At 36.6% G+C, this 17,500-nt stretch overlaps 1 protein-coding gene across 1 annotated transcript in view; it reads left to right on the top strand.

Annotated features, from left to right (window-relative positions):
* Positions 1-4,244: 4,244 nt before the first annotated feature.
* The window catches only part of LOC144968484 (uncharacterized), a 45,647-nt gene continuing 32,391 nt past the window's right edge, over positions 4,245-17,500 (top strand). Inside the window, exon 1 of the mRNA XM_078906947.1 lies at positions 4,245-4,623. The gene's annotated coding sequence lies outside the window, so the exon portion shown is untranslated. The remainder of the gene's footprint in view (positions 4,624-17,500) is intronic.

The following is a 17,500-nucleotide window of genomic DNA, read 5'->3' as shown; positions in this document are numbered from 1 at the left end:
AGGACGAGTTGGGGGGGGGGGGGGAGCTTTTAAAGATGATAACTCTGTGGCCAACTTTATCTTTTTCCCAGGGGACATAATAAGTAAGATTTACACTTGACTATTTTAGATGATTTATCTATCGTAGTCTTACCTCAACTGAACCAGTATTATTTGGCATGGGAAGTAATGTTATTTGGACTGAAGGTTGTCTGTTTTAAAGAGTTATCTTTCTTGTAATAATACACGCATTACATTATTCTGTTCGCCATCAGGTTTTTTTGTTTTGATTTTTTGTTCTTGTCTTTTTCTTTCTTTAGTTATTGTTGTTTTTTTTTTTTGAAATTGTTGTTTTTTTTTATTTATATATTTTTTTGTTTGCTTTTTTTTAGAAGTCTCCCAAGATCAAGAGGCTTGTGTTGAAATAATTTTGGAAAAATAACTAGCAGGCTATAAATCGATTGATTTATGTGTCTTTTTAAAATACTAAACGTTCATTTAAATCTTTATCCTTTGATCCTTTGTGAACAAGAGCCAAATGAAGATCAATGACAATAACAAGACTACTTAACAACTTAAACCTCTTTAAATGGTTTTAATGTTTTTATATGTTTGGCCTCACTGCTTATTCATGAGACTTGTGGTCATAACGGCAATTTAATTTATTCATTTATGCGTATTCCTGATAGATCGCGAGAAGGATGTGCGAGAAAGTCACAATAGTTTGCTAAGGTTCAAGTGAAATTACCTCTCGGCGAAACTCAACAAAAATAAAAGGAAGCCATCCAAGTTTATGGTTTCCAACTCTATAGTGGATACACCCCGCCCCCTACTTTATTCTTAAATGCCATCAACTTTGAGGCTACAGAATAGACTCACGTCTCCAACCAAAGAACAATAATATGGTCTGTGGAATGTTTAAAATTGAATTTACAAACTAATAAGGAAGAAGAAGAAGGAGAAGAAGAAGAAGAAGAAGAAGAAGAAGAAGAAGAAGAAGAAGAAGAAGAAGAAGAAGAAGAAGAAGAAGAAGAAGGAGGAGAGAGAAGGTGGAGGAGGAGGGGAGAGGAGAGGAGGGAGAGAAGGAGAAGGAAAGGGGAGAGAAGAAGAAGAAGAAGAAGAAGAAAGAAGAAGAAGAAGAAGAAGAAGAAGAAGAAGAAGAAGAAGAAGAAGAAGAAGAAGAAGAAGAAGAAGAAGAAGAAGAAGAAGAAGAAGAAGAAGAAGAAGAAGAAGAAGAAGAAGAAGAAGAAGAAGAAGAAGAAGAAGAAGAAGAAGAAGAAGAAGAAGAAGAAGAAGAAGTAATGAAGATTCAGACTTCCTATATAAATGATTTTTATTTTGTGGGATATTGTAGCATTCTTTCATGGGTCTAGATTTATTAAATTAGTTATTTTTATCGTGGCTAATAATGCATAAGCTTGCGAGTGAGTTTCTCCGCGATAAAAAAACCGAATACCTTTGTTTCACCCCTCAAAGTAATTTTCTTAGATATTTCATAACTAATAATTTGTAAATATGCTTCGTTTTTCAATGATTTCAAGTTATCAATAGGTAGGGATGATAAAAAACCTTGTCAAAGGGAATCCCAGAAGAAACAAGGATGTCAATTTTGTACTTTTAATGCCAATTTTTAAAAGTGGTAATTAAACCAAATTGATGGTAAGAAGAGAGGTATTCGCTGGACATTGACATCCTTTCTGGAAGATATATAAGACTACGCAGCCGATATGGCGTTAGCTTCCAGTACACATAGAGACGCCTCAGAGAAACTAAACGTAGTACACATGAACGCCTCGAAAATTGGACTGAAAATAAATTTCGATTAGATCGTATACATGAGAGTAAATCCAAAATATGATAGTGAAATAAGGATAGGTGAGCATATAATTGAAGAGGTAACAGAGTTTTCCTACCGTTGATCCAAAATTACAAACGACGGGAATGCAGAACATGACATCAAGCACAGAATCCAAAAAAAGGCTTTCGGCATGCTGAAAAACTTTTGGAAATCAAAGCAAATTATGAGAAAGGCAGTTTTTTAAGTGTACTGCTTTATGGAAGTGAAAGCTGGAAAATGACATCTTCCATAACACAGAAACTAGAAACCTTTCAAAACAAGTGTCTAAAAAGAATTTTAACATATTTTGGCTTACAAAAATAAAAACAGTGGATCTATTAAAGAAAGCTGACTGCATTAGCATTGAAAGTCAAATAAAAAGAAGATGGCGTTGGCTGGGTTATGTGGCCAGAATGAAAAAGGGTCAATTTCCAAGACAGTCCTGACTGGACAGCAGATGGGAAGAGAAAGCGAGGAAGACCCAAATGGAGAAAGAATTAAAGGAAACAGGCCTGTTCTGGAATACAGTCACCGCAAAAACAGCCGATCGCAAAAAAAAGGAGATGTCTTGTGGATGCCCGATGTGCCTCAAGACCCGATGAGGATTAACTAATTATGTTCATTGATAATTACCTAAACATAATTTTCTTCTAGATCATTCTGACATCATACCAGATCTACGCGATGGGTTACACTTTTCTTGTTTTCACCGTTCAGGTAAAATAAAGTTGAGCTTTTATAGCGTAATATCCACTAAACGTGTTCAAATCGCTCCACAAAGGGCCCCTGACCAACAGCGACACTTAACTAGTATAACGAGACACGACGCTTGTTAGACTATGCTGCAATTTTTCCGACAGAGACAACGCTGTTAACGGCTAGGAACTCATTTTAGACCTGAGCACCATGAGAGAGTGTGAGTAAAAAGCCTTTTCCAAAGACTCAAATATGCGCCAAGAGAGGCTCGACCCCAGGACCTTCCGATCCGAAAGCGAGTGTCATACAACTAGGCCACATAGCCGCACGATAAGTCATCCCATACTGGTACCATGGTACTCGTAGCGATTGTGTTTAAATCAAAAGACAACTGGTACAAGTAAGGCTGGAGTGCCTATGTTGTCATACTCTGTAAAAATACATAATTAAAAATTTGGCCAGAAAACACGTTCTTCAAATCACGATCAAATAAAATGACTCCCATCTTGTCAAAACTCTCAAGCCTGGGACTTCTTTTGGGAGTTTTTGACAAGATGAGTGCCATTTTATTCGATCAATATTTGAAGGAGGGTTTTCTGGTCAAAACTTTAAAAATGTGTTTTTGTTTCTTTTTTCTTTCGACTTATGGCTGTATATACAGTGAATGACCAATGACCCATGAATCCACTCCTGCCTGAACAATCAGTGACCAAGATCTGTTATTCGAGAAATGACCGAATCATTTGAATCAACTCAATCGGATGTGAACTTTTCACACTAGGTAATTTTTTTCTTTCTTCTATTTTTTTGAAACAAAATACATCTGAATGATTGTTTGTGCTTGTGGGTGGTGGGTGGGTTGGGGGGCGGTGGGGGGGGGTGAAGAGAGGATAGATAGAGTATTTGTTTTCATATTTATGTATTATGTGTGAGCATGTGTGTGTGTATGTGTGTTTCTGCACACGCTTATCACTAGCTTGTTTTTTGTGTTATATAATTGTGTATTTTTTGTTTTAGTTTTAGTTTTGTTTTGTACATGTTTACTTTCCTTAATTACATAGCCTCGCTTTATCAAATCTATGACTCTTTTTGACCACTACTATTTACTACTAATATACGGACGTGTAAAGAGCTTGGCTATCAATTAATTATCATGATCGATTCATCTTGCATTAGATTTTTCCCTTTCTGTGATATTTCGTTGCTCCCTCTGTAACATCGTTCCCTTTTTCCGAATACGACTTTTTATGAAAGTAATGTTAAACGATTTGACTAACCTCTTTTTTTTAAAAAATATATTGTAGTTATCATAAGATGTTTTTGAAATGGGGCAAATTAATTAAATCTTTGAATTGATATTGAGTTACTTGAGGATTGAAAAGAAATGGGTTTATTTGAAGATTAGATGACAAGGACGACGACGACGACGACGACGATGAGGATGATGCTGATGATGATGATGATGATCATGATGATGATGATGATGATGATGATGATGATGATGATAAATTTATACATAATACTTTGTAGTCACAATTGTTACTGTATATTATTCTCTTGGCACCAGATACCTCACATTCTTTACCTAGAGAGAGACGGTGGTCATAAGGTTAGGCTGGGTGGTTTTATATCGGTATCTAGATAACTAACTACACCGATTCCACATTCTCGATTCCATGCGGTGACTGCTGGTGAAAACACGACGTGAAGGGCCCTTGGATGAATCGAATCGACTCCTTGTATAAATTGAATCGAGAGCTTAGTGAACAGTAGCAGGTGTTTGTTGTTGTTAATCCTTGGACAAAGAATCTCTTTGTCATTTAGTGTGGCTTATTAGTATTAGTCTTATAATAAAATAGAGGAGATTCTTACTACAAACACTTGATTAGCGTTTAGGATATTTTTTTCGCTATCATTATTTCCTCACTGGAATAGGGTTTATCTCAATACACGCACGTAATTTCAAACTGGATTATATCGCGGAGAGCATAATGTAGATACATTAATTAAGTGTATAGATACTATTAGGAAATTGACTGTTTCAGGTTTTAATCAAATGGCTTATTTATTGTGATTCCAGATTTTGTTTATTTCACTTTGAATTCAGACAAGTGAGTATGATTATTATCTTCCAAAAATTTATTGTTTGAATCATTTTTTATGCAATATTACATCCTTTCAATAATCATAGAATTATCAATTCGTGGAACTATGAACATATTTTATATCGGCTCGTCGTGGGACAACTTCAAGCTGTTGTGAGAGTGGATAGTAATCAAAAGGATGACAATGATGCAAAACCCTGGCCCCTGCGATGTGTCATTTTACATATATTTTATCCTTCCCCACACCCCCCCCCCCACCCCTCACCCCCCATTCTTGACTCAAGTGAATGAGTACCTTGTTACATGGCGCCTCAGATATTGTAAAAGTGCTAGCACAATACAGGTTGCCTGACGCGCGATTTGTACTGCATGACTTGTAAACGGTTGTTCCTGCTGGGGGGTGGGGGGGGGGGTGTAAAATAAGAATTGTAAGACGCACAGAGCACCATGAAACCATGGACAATTGTTATAGAATATATATATATATATATATATATATATATTATATATATATGTGTGTGTGTGTGTGTGTGTGTGTATGTGTGTATGTGTTTATATTATTTTTAAAAACTTCTATTCTTCGTGTACAAATGCCCTTTAATCAGCCATTCAGTCATCAGCTTATTTATTTCAATATCATTTCGTTCATCAAAAAAAAAAAAAAAAAAAAAAAGAACAGTAAAATAGTTGACAAATACGTTATTAACAGATATTTTACATGTCTAAGACATTTCTGTATTATTCGTGAATTTCGACTTCAAAATGTGACAGTTACAGTTAAACTTAGACAAGGAATACAATGAAAGAGAAAAAGTTCTTGATCTGGCCTCTCGTCAGTATAAATACCGGATTCTTTCTACTGTACTGGATTACTGGCATGTTCTCCAATCCGTGGATTATCTCCAAATTTCATTTTTTAAAGCAACCTTTAAATAGCGACAAAAACGACATAAACAGATTTTGAAATATTTCAGAACACTTTTGTATTATTAGTAAATCCCGAGTACCATATGTTACATTAAAATTATTCAATATAGAATAAGAAAAACTATGAAAGAAAAATTATTAGATCTGGTCAGTTCAAACGTCCTTTGTATTGGATTATTGGCATATCCACTACCTAATCAATAGATTATCTCCAGATTAAATCAATATGCCGACAGAACTCCGATATTACTTGACGTCCCCACAGGCTGTGAAGCTGTAAGTCATGGCCTCAATGCGGCCGTACTCTGAGAAAAATGCATAAAGAAATTTTGGCCAGAAAATTCGCCCTTCAAATATCGGTCGATTATCGTGGCCCTCATCTTGTCAAAATTTGTCAATTCTGGCACTTCAAGAAAGTTGAAAATATTCCCAAGATTGGGAGTTTTTAATTAGATTAGTGCTATCGTAACTGATCAAATTTAAAGGATGAGAATCCCGGCTAAATTTTTTTAAAATGTGCTTTATCAGGATTTGATAATATAGTACAGTATAGCCAGACTATGTGCAGTATGAATTCTACGACAGTTGAACGATTTATAATTGCTGACCAGCTTTGGATCTTATGGTGGTTTATATAATACGTAATTATTCATATTAGACTATGTTATGTAAAAGAAAATAGTATATTATCATGATGTTTGTGATGCAGCATCAGTAGGCAGCAGCCACTTCTAATCGTGCTCACACTACTATGTTATGACGATCGACCCAAGATGCAAATTCGTACCGCACTCGTGCACCGTCGCATACCTGCTCGGAAGCTTCTTCGTAACAACACACCGTTCAACTAGATGCTCTGCGGTTTTGGGCTCATTACCACAACGGGTACATGTTGGACAGGTGGCAAGTCCCCACAGAGTGCTGTTAAGCAGGTTCTCGACCAAAGCCGATTGGCTACCACAATCGTATTGCTGGTGGAAAAGCCTGGCAACTTCTCCCCCAGTGTCCAGGAGTCGATGTCCCCGCGCCCTCGAGGGATTGAATTCGTCCAAACCGAATTCCATCTCCTTTAACATGCAGCTCAGTTCAAAGTCAGGGAATCAACGTACAAGAGCTGTCGGGAATTATTTCGGCTCGAAACGGGGCCACCGTCCATTATGCGCTTGAGAGGGGTATCCCCATTCCCTCTCTCTTTGATCTTATTAAGTCACTTGTTTGTAATCGTCTCCCGCCGGAAAGAGTAGGCGAAAGATTGGTAGCAATAGTAGTAATAGTAGTAGTAGTGGTAGTGGTAGTAGTAGTAGTAGTAGTAGTAGTAGTAGTAGTAGTAGTAGTAGTAGTAGTAGTAGTAGTAGTAGTAGTAGTAGTAGTAGTAGTAGTAGTAGTAGTAGTAGTAGTAGTAGTAGTAGTAGTAGTAGTAGTAGTAGTAGTAGTAGTAGTAGTAGTAGTAGTAGTAGTAGTAGTAGTAGTAGTTGTAGTAGCAATAGTAATAACCGTAGCAGTAATAGGAGTTTTAGTAGTCGTAGCAGTAGTTGTAGTAGTAGAACGTTTGACGTCACATGACTTCTCTGCCCTTTTGCGTTCGGTTATCAGACCAGCATCTATGTGCACGTTGGTTTTAGTGAAAATAAATGGTGAATGAACTCCGATGAGCATGTTTTAAGTTTATCGTTGTTCCGGGTAGTGCTATCTCTCTATACTGCTCTGTCTTATCCCGCTACTCAGCTCACTCATGTCCTTCTCTCATATTCCTTGGAATTAAATGAGTATTGTTCTGGTAATACAAGTTATTCATGTCTTTTTCCGTGATTGGAGTTCGGTCGACCCCGTGTCGATAAAACTATCTACAAGAGAATTGTGTGGATCTGCCAAGGATTCTGCTTATTTCCTGAACCAGGATCTCTCTACATATCAGAAATTTCTGGATTCAGATGAGGCCGAATTAATCCCTGAAGAATTAAGAAAGATTGCAGTGCCCTCCGTACTAAAGTCACAACACGATCTTGACAGCTTCAAAACTCTGGCCCAGGACCGTGACCAATGGAAACAGTTAACATGGATGGAGAGAGCAGCTATACTAATCGACTATGACTGAATCACACAATTCTAAGCAAGCGGTTTACTACTACTACTACTACTACTACTACTACTACTACTACTACTACTACTACTACTACTACTACTACTACTACTACTACTACTACTACTACTACTACTACTACTACTACTACTACTACTACTACTTTGATAATTTTCATCCTTCCTGTTGTCCCCGCCAATTCCTGCTTAGCATCATTGACAAATAGTTCCCATCTTGTACAGCTCTGGGACATTTTCTGCATTTTTTTCAATGAGTAGCCGCCTTTCTTCAATTTGTCCATAATTTCTGCCCCTCCGCTATCTAGGCCTCCCACTTTGATCGTACATTGACTGCAATCGAAACGTGTGTTGAACGAACAGTGTTTTTTAGAGAGCAAATCGCTTTTCATGTCGTTCCTGCATTGAAAATGAGATCCGTGTTCCATAATGCAATCATTAACACGAGCACAGCAAAGAGGCATTACATTAATTATTTCACAGCTGTTCAAATGTTAAAGTTAACAGCTATTCCATAGACTCAATTTGAATCGAAGGAAGAGTCTGAAATCAAAAAACTTACAATGAGATTCATTAGTATTTTCCAAAGTCTCAAAGTAGCAAATTAGGGGGGAAGCATTTTAGGGATCAGAAACTAACAACTGGTATAAGATAAAAGTTTGAAAAGGTGCGTATGAAACAAAGCGGAAAGGAATTTTAAAAATCATCCAAAAAATCAGCCTGCCTCGAATGGGGGGTGGGGGGGGGGAGTCGAGGCAGGTTGATAATTAAGTATCCCCCCCCCCCCTGTATTTTTGTTTTCTCCGTCACTGTTTGATACACACTTTTTCAGATCCAAAGTCTTGCGAAAATGTCCAATATTCACGTGGATTCGAACCTCCAAAATTTTCGTTTTTTGTCCAGAATGGAATCATTTCCGATTGATAAAATTGCAATGGCAATTAGTTAAGCCCTCATGTCCTCTCTAGATTGCTTTGATCGTAACCGATTTTTTAATATTCTCTGATAATATAACTGATTTTAAATTGTATATATAAATACAAGACTATGCGAATCTTAATAAATATGATATCAACAATAGTTTTATTCCAACCGGAGTATTTAGAAGCACCGATTGAGTAGCTGGATCTAGTCTCTAAATACTAATGGAAGAGTGAAAATGAAGAGGCTTCGTAGTATGATTCCCATGCGAAGTCTCTCCGTTTTCACCCTTTCGTCAGTATTTTCACGATCACCGGCTTCAGGCAGCCCCTACCGATTTAGTCTCTAGTTTAATTCAAGTCGATAAATTCGAGAAAAAGAAGCGTCTCCACCGGTTAAGCGCCTGTGAGTAGAGGAATCTCTTGACTACCTGTGCGATCCTTATATTATTATAGTGTCTCATTGTTATTCTCTTAAATGATGAGTACGGGAATCTATTCTTTTAAAAATAGGATTGAGGGTCAAAATTGTTCTGTTCAGTCCGTGTTAAATTTTTACCAATTAGCACAAAATTACTTTCAAATCTAAAAATTATAAAACTATTTTTTTTTACAGATTGATATACGAGTAACTTACATTGGGCCGCGCTGTTGCTATTTTCTTTTGCGCGCAGCTACAGACTTTATTACCAGACATATTTTGATCGTTGATGGCTCAAAAGATTCGTCTAAACCTATGTTAATTCCCAAAATACGGTAGTATGATCAATAAACTAGACGAGTGTCTCTTCGTATCAGCATTTATTTCCCCTCAAATATTGCGGATTATTCACTTGTTATTTTAGATAAATCCTCGCAAGTCCAGATCAAGTATTGATAACGATTGGCACCGAGACCCTCCACAGGCTTCATGACTGCAATGGAGAATCAACCCATTGAGTCGTTTTCTAATTAAACCCATACAAAAACAATGACAGTTTTCTTACTACACAAAGCCAATTGTTTTTCCAATGGCGGAGAGTTGATCTCTTGACGTTTCATGCTACACTGACATTCCAGATCAGACATTTTATTGGGACCTATAATTGTGACGTAATGTCATTATCCCCTCCCCTTTCTGTCCAAAACAAATGCAAATACAAAAAAAGCAAGGACAAAAACAAAACGGACCCCCCCCCCCCAAAAAAAAAAACAAAAAAAACAAAAAAAACAAAAAACAAAACAAACAAGAAAAACAATGTAAACAGCCGACATTATAATATAAAAGGTATCAAAAGTTACCGAAATCATTAAACAATATTAAAAAGATAAATATCTGAACAAGTGTCTATGAAAGGTGCCAGACAAAGCAAGAGAGAAAAATATAAGGAAAAAAAAACATCCTTAAAAGTCAGTCTACCTCGACTGGGGATCGAACCTCAGACCTTCTGATTACCGGTAATCAGAAGGTCTGAGGTTCGATCCCTAGTCGAGGTAGACTGACTTTTTGGGATGTTTTTTCTTCTTCTATTTTTCTTTCTTGCTTTGTCTGGCACCTTTCATAGACACTTGTTCAGATCTTTATCTTATACTGGTGCCTGCTCCTTAGTTTCTTAAATTTGATATAGTATAAAAAAAAAGAAAGATTGTTATGGCAATTATATTTTTAAAAGAACGCGTACTGGTCAAAGTACCTACCAAAGTGTGCTGGCATCTGGATTGACCCGTATCTTTTAATATTTGAAGCCCTATAAAGTTTTGATGTTTTAAACAAGTCATTATATTGCTTGTATTAGTAAGTAGGACATAATTTACGATAATTGATTATGTTGTTTTGTGAATTAAAATGTTCCTGCTTGAAGCTCGAAGGAAAAAATCTGCCGTCTTAGGAAAAAGACCGTAGGTAGCCTCTTATTACAAGTAAACATACGGTCTTTTTCCTTAAGACAGCAGAAATAACGATAAGTATTGAATTGTAAGTGTTTTATTCGTCGTGTTTTGTTGATAAAAGGGAAACCCGAAACGGCCACAGTATCTGTCTTCGTCTAATAAATTGAAGCTTACAATCCAATACTAATCGTTATTTTTTTAAAGTAAATGAACGCATTGCAACGATGCATATATTATGTGTGTGTTGGGGTCCCGATAGCTCAGTTGGTAGTGTACTCTTCACATGCAAATGGACTGAGATCGATCCCGAGTGAAGTAGAGATCTTTTTTTTTGACTCCTCTGTTCACACAGCTGGGTCTGTTAGATATGGCAGAGAGTATTTTGCGATTGATTAGCGTCCTATCCAAATGGTTACAAAAAACTCGAGCATTTATATAGGGCAATATCCACTAAATGTGCTCAAAGTGCTTTACAAAGGGTCTCCAGTCAACAGCTACACTTAACATAAAGAACGAGGCATGACGACCGTTAGGCGATATTGCCTGACAAAGACAACACTGCTTTGGGCCAGGTAGTCATTTTACACTTGAGTTCTGTGAGATAATGTGAGGAAAGAGACTTTTCAAAGGACTGAACTACACGCCCCTCAGAACGGGATTCGAACAGTGGGTATTTTACTTAGACACAAACCATCGATATTAAAGATGTGTAACATTTTCTATGTTAACCAATCACTGCCATTGTTTTCATTATGACGACTGTCCGAGAGGCGTGGTTATCTATGTATCTGTTATTGTCAATATCACGCTGTGCATTCAGCTTTTTAATTACCTCACCCGTCACACACCAAAGACTGCAATCATTATCGAATATTGGTATTCCAATATTATATTATGTTGTTCACAGCATCAATCTGATATTATATGTTGGATGAATTAAATTTTAAAAAACCTAGTTGAACCTCAAAACGATTGAATTTCGTCAATTCAAGTTTCATGAAGTTTGTGAAACAAAACTCACTCTCATTAACCAACTAACCTACAGTCGTAGGTACTTGTATTAAAACTTGTATTTAAAAATTTGGCCAGAAATCTCGTCCTTCAAAATATCGATTGATTTGAATTACCCTTATCTTAAAAAAGAAAAATAACTCTCAAACCTGAGACTTCGCGAGTCCCAGAATTGACAATTTTTTTTGCCAAGATGATGGTCCTTTAAATCGATCGATATTTGAAGTGTGAGTTTTTCAAGAGTACGGCAGTTAACTGGTGAATGAAGAAAATATTTTGAACGCAAAAGTGTCATGAGTAAAGCTTAAAATTTGGCTATTGTTACCATCTTAATTTTCCCCCCACATTAAATGCACTGTTTTGGTTACAATATGGGACACCTCGTCTCAAAACGGTATTATGTCAAGATGAATAAGTTCAGTAAGAGTAAATTTACGATTGAAATGTTAGGAAATACGAACTTTGGATCTTTTGTACCGTAAGAACTTGTAGTTATTTCCCAAACACCGAACATAAATTGGCCCTAAGTTTCATATCTGCCGCTATAGATGCTGTGCGCTTGGCTAAGAAACTCACAACATTGCCATCTGGAAATATAACCGACCACCACACAAAACTATGTGTAACCTTGTACGTTTCTAGTCACTCTGGTATTTGTTATTGTTTTCTTTCTCTTTTTATTTTTTGCCATCCACGTTTATGAGTAATTCTCACTTAACTGTATTAATCAGACTATAAAAGTTCATGGTTACACAGAGTTTGTGTGTTGGCCCGTTATACTTCCGGAAGGCAATGCTGTGAATTTCTTAGCCATGCGCGCAGTATCTACAGGTTTAAGAAGTCTACGATCTGTCACACCTTGTCACTTCGTGTCACGTTGTTGTGTTACACGCTTTATGAATTCTCAGCCAAAAAATCAACCGTTTTACGGCCAGCGATTCCCGTAGTCTATGATGTAACAAAATAAAGGGAGTCGGACAAGGGACACTGGTCACCGCTTCGGTTTCGCCTTTTCTTGGACACGGTAACCGCTGATTAAATGATCTTATCGATTGGTGGTGGCCAGAGCCAGACTTCTGCCGTACTCGGAAAAAAAAACACAATATTAAATGTTTGGCTGGAAAACTCGTCCTTCAAATATCGATCGATTAAAAATGTCAAACACTCTTGAATCTCGAACTTCCAGATTGAAGAGACGAGTTTGAGAGTTTTTAACAAGATGAGGGTCATTTTAATCGATCGATATTTGAAGGACGAGTTTTCTGGACAAATATTCAAAATGCGTTTTTTCATAGCACTGCCGACTTGATCTATCACCTCCATCGTGGAAACTGTGAAAAGGTGCGAGGCCAAAACACTGGAAATAATTCATTATTAGTGACACATCGTCTCAAATCGGTACTGGTCTATGTCACAGTGGTTTCGATTCTTTGAAAAAATGTATTTTGCAGCCAATAATAAATGATTTATATGATTTATTAGGAAGAATAGATATTGATGCTATGCGTTTAGGTAAAATACTCACAAACACCCGCCAGCCGGACATAATGTATCAAAACACAAAACTATGTGTAGCCTTGATCGATATAATTTAGTGAGAACTTATCATTAAAAATGGCTGTCTAAAAACAATAACAAGTGACGTCAACTTCGTTCCTTCTATAGTTTCCTTTAAAGCGAAAATCTAAAATGTCATAATAATTCTAATCATTTCAACTTACAACAATTCAGTTTTTCTTTTTGGCATCTAATTCAAGCCGCCATATTACAGGTTTGAGGCGGTGAGACACATTATCTCATCGAACGAGTAGTTATGTAGTTATCTGATGTTTACGTATAAGCTGTCGGGTCATCTAGAATGATTCATTCATCGTTTTGACCCAAAATAGCTAGACGGTGCACAAGCTTTGAAAATATCAAACTGGGAAATAGGCTTCAACAGTCATGTTACTTCTCTCGTAATGACACATAATAACTTAGTAACTGGCTCTAAAGTAGCGGAGCAATGGTGGACGCCCTTATGAAATGCTTCTCCGACGAGTATAAAAGTGTATCCAGAGGAGAAAAACATTATAAATCTGATCCTGTTCTGACTTTTATACATTCTGATCACATGACATGTGAAAAAATTCTAGCCAGCATGAAGAATAAAATGTACCGATATTCTTTGTTTAGAACCAAGCTGCTTGTTGCTGGGCGGACGTGACATCAGACAATTGAATCCTATTAGACCTACCTCGACAACATTTCGTCATACTACGAATTTTTGGTTCTAACCGAAGAACTAAATACAGACCTTTATATCAATAAAATATCTTGACATTAAAGTTCTGGTTCCACAGCTAGTATATTATATTATAATGGATTTTAAAGCACTATTATAACGTACTAATGAGAAATTGGCGATTTTTAAAGGTAGTTATAGATAGTATGCGCTTGGCTAAGAAGTTCACAACATTGCCATCCGGAAGTATATTCAACCAACACACAAAACTATGTGTAACTTTGACCGTTTATAGTTTGGTTAATACAGTTTAGTGAGAATTATTCATAAACATGGGTGGCAAAAAAACAATAACAAAGACCTGATGACGTCAACTTCATTCCATCTATAATGTCTAATATGTTTTTTATCCCTAAAAGCTACGAACTTTCCCAATTTCAAGTAGGCAAGTCTGATCTGACACTGATTTTTTTTTCTTGTATTTTTTCTTTCTTGTTTTGTCGCTTTGTTACATGCACACTTTTTCAGATCTTTAAGTTTGTGGTTTTAGCCCAGTTTCTTGTACCGCTCAAATCAGTGGCAGGGAAGGAATGATAACAATTTGTGGTGAAGCATGACGAACATTGAAAAAAAATCCCAAAAAAGATACATTTTAAACATTTTGGCCAGAAAACTGGTCCTTCAATTGGATTCAATAGTCTGATGTCACGTCGTCCATCAACGGCGGCCATCATGGTTCTAAACAAAGAAAATCTGTACTTTTTATTCTTCATGCTCGCTAGAACTTTTCATATTGTGATCAGAATGTGTAAAAGTCAAAACATGATCAGATTTATGTTTTTTTTCCCTCTGGATACGCTTTTATGCTCGTCCGAGAAATATATCATAAGGGCGTCCGCCATTGTTCCGCTAGTTTAGAGCCAGTTACTAAGTTACCATGCGTCATTACGAGGGAAGTGACGTTACGACTGTTGAAGCGTATTACCGATCCATAATCGACACTCATCTTATCAAAAAAAGTATCTAACCTGGGCCGAGACTTCCATGACAATATTATTATGGTCTGTGTACAAATGAATGCTAGTCACCACCACGTCCATCTGGCATGAGGTCGGAAATACATTGATTTTAATGTCAGTGAGATTAGGTATGATTAGAATTGGTTTGTTCTCTGTTATTGTCTTCTGGCGCTGGCCAGATTATTATTATTATTATTAATAATAATAATAATAATAATACACATTTATATAGCGCTCATTCTCGTGTAAAACACAAGCTCTGGGCACTTTACAATATAAATATCAATTTTAAGTGAAAAAATAAAAAAATAAAATAATAACAACAATAACAATTCATAGCCAAATCAAGGATTCATATAGAGTCAAGAAAAACAAATACAGTAAAAATGTGTCTTGAGATTCTTTTTAAAAGTAGGTAAAGACTTGCACTCCCTCAGACCACGTGGTAGTTCATTCCAAATCTTGGGGCCGAAACAAGCAAACGATCTATCACCAAATTTTGTTCTTGATCTTTTTTCCGAAATTTTCGTTTGGTCATTACATGATCTTAAAGTGTAATTTTCAAATTTACACATGACCACGTGATCTGTGAGATATGCCGGTGCTATACCAGCCAAACACTTATAAACAAGACACGCTGCTTTGTAATATGTGCGCTTTTCAATGGGCAACCAGTGGAGAGAGGCCAACAAAGGGGTTGCATGATCAAATTTTTTTTTGCCAAAAACTAATCTTGCAGCACTGTTTTGCAGTAGTTGCAATTGTTTAATAGAAGCCTGAGGCAAGTTGACAAGCAGCGAGTTACAATAGTCTAGTTTCGAAAAAATGAGGGAAACAACCAATGTTTTACATGTTCCAATTGCAATATACTGACGGATCGAACTGATTTTCTTCAATTGAAAGTATAAAGATTTACAGAGAGCAGAAATGTGAGCTGACATTTTCATTTCTGAATCAAAATAGACACCCAAATTTTTCACAGTCTTTGAAACTTTGATCTTTTCACCCCCAATCAACACCTCAAGACCATCATTCACCTTCAACTGCCCTCTATTTCCCACAATCATCACTTCTGTTTTTGACTCATTCATTTTCAACTTGTTTGCATCCATCCACTCTTTCACATCCGTCACACATTCTTCCACACGTTTCACAATATTTTCGAGATTTTTAGTTTTATCAGTAGCATAAAGTTGCGTATCATCTGCATAGAGATGATAGCGCAGCCCATGACCAGTGATGACATTAGATAATGGAGAAGTATACAAAACAAAAAGAATTGGACCCAAAACAGAGCCTTGAGGAACACCAAAAGACAATGTATGTTGACGAGAAAGTTTATCTAAAATCATAACCTGTTGCTTTCTGCCATCTAAATAAGATTCAAACCACTGCAAGACAGTCCCAGACAAGCCAAAGGTTATATTAAGTCGTTTAATGAGAATACCGTGATCAATAGTATCAAACGCCGCCGAAAGGTCTAACAATGTCAGAAGAGAAACAGAACCTTTATCTAAAACATCAAGCAAATCACTCGCAACACAGCACAGAGCAGTTTCTGTGCTGTGGTAAGAACAATAAGCTGACTGAAATTTTTCCCATAGATTGTTTTCATGGAGATGTTGTGAAAGACGTCTGAGTACAACTTTTTCAAGGATTTTAGAAAGAAATGGCAGATTTGAGACGGGACGGTAGTTACTAAGGTCATTTACATTGAGATTTTGCTTTTTTATGAGAGGCTTTACAATTGCATGTTTATAGATATCTGGGACTTGTCCTGAGATAAGTGACTGATTTATAATATAAGTTATGCAAGGTAACAATTCAGGAAGACATAATTTCAAAATATTAGTTGGTAAAGGATCTAAATCACATGACTTCGAGGAAGATGAAAAAATTATTTTAGAAATTTCTTCTTCAGTTGTTTCTTTAAAACAAGAGAATCCCTGTGAACCCGAAAAAGGGTGGAAATTTATATCTTCATTTTGCACGAGGTCCAAATTGTTCCGAATTTTCGATATTTTTCCCGAAAAGAAATCTGAAAATGCATCCGGCTGCTTTTCTACCGGGATATTAGTGGGTAGACACATGCCCTTTTCTTCCCCTAAAAGTTCCTTTGAAACAGAGAAAAATTCCTTAGTGTCCCTCACTGATGACAGTTTTGTGTTATAATAGTTTCTTTTTGCTCTTTTGCAGGTGGTTTTATACTTATGCTTTTTTGCTATATATATCAGCCGGTCAATCTCAAGGCCCGATTTTCTCCACGATGCCTCTGCATTCCTTTTTTCCCTTTTGGCAGTTTTTTCACTCTGGTTAAACCACGGAGACGGTTTCCTGGAATTTATTATTCTAGTTGTCTTTGGCGCATGCCTGTCGATGACGTTGCGCAGTACCTCGTCTGTTTTCTGTGCTGATGGTATATCCATTCTTCCTAGTTCCTCTGACAGATTGTTTTTGAAGGAACTAATGTCTATTTTTTTGGTATCCCTAGACACTATCTTGACTTTCTTTGCTTTCTCTTTGATGCATTTGAGAGTTGCCAGAATCAGATTGTGGTCTGAAATTTCTTTTTTGATATTTTTAATTGATTCAACAAGCGAGGGTGTGTCAATGATGAACCAGTCCAAGATGTGCCCCAATCTTTGAGTTGGAGAGGTCACTAACTGAGTGAGGCCATGTTCATTCAGCATATTTTTTATAATTTTAACGAGACTATTCTGATCAACATCAAACTGAATATTAAAATCGCCGATATAAATTTTTCGCTTATTTGATGTGTCTTTTGATACAAAATCTGAAAATTCGTCAGCAAAATC

This window comes from Berghia stephanieae, chromosome 1, assembly GCF_034508935.2.
Source record: "Berghia stephanieae isolate SIO BIC M18660-M18661 chromosome 1, UCSD_Bste_1.3, whole genome shotgun sequence".
NCBI lineage: Eukaryota > Metazoa > Mollusca > Gastropoda > Nudibranchia > Aeolidiidae > Berghia > Berghia stephanieae.
Note: the sequence above shows the minus strand (reverse complement) of the source record. Positions and strands in the feature narration are given on the sequence as shown.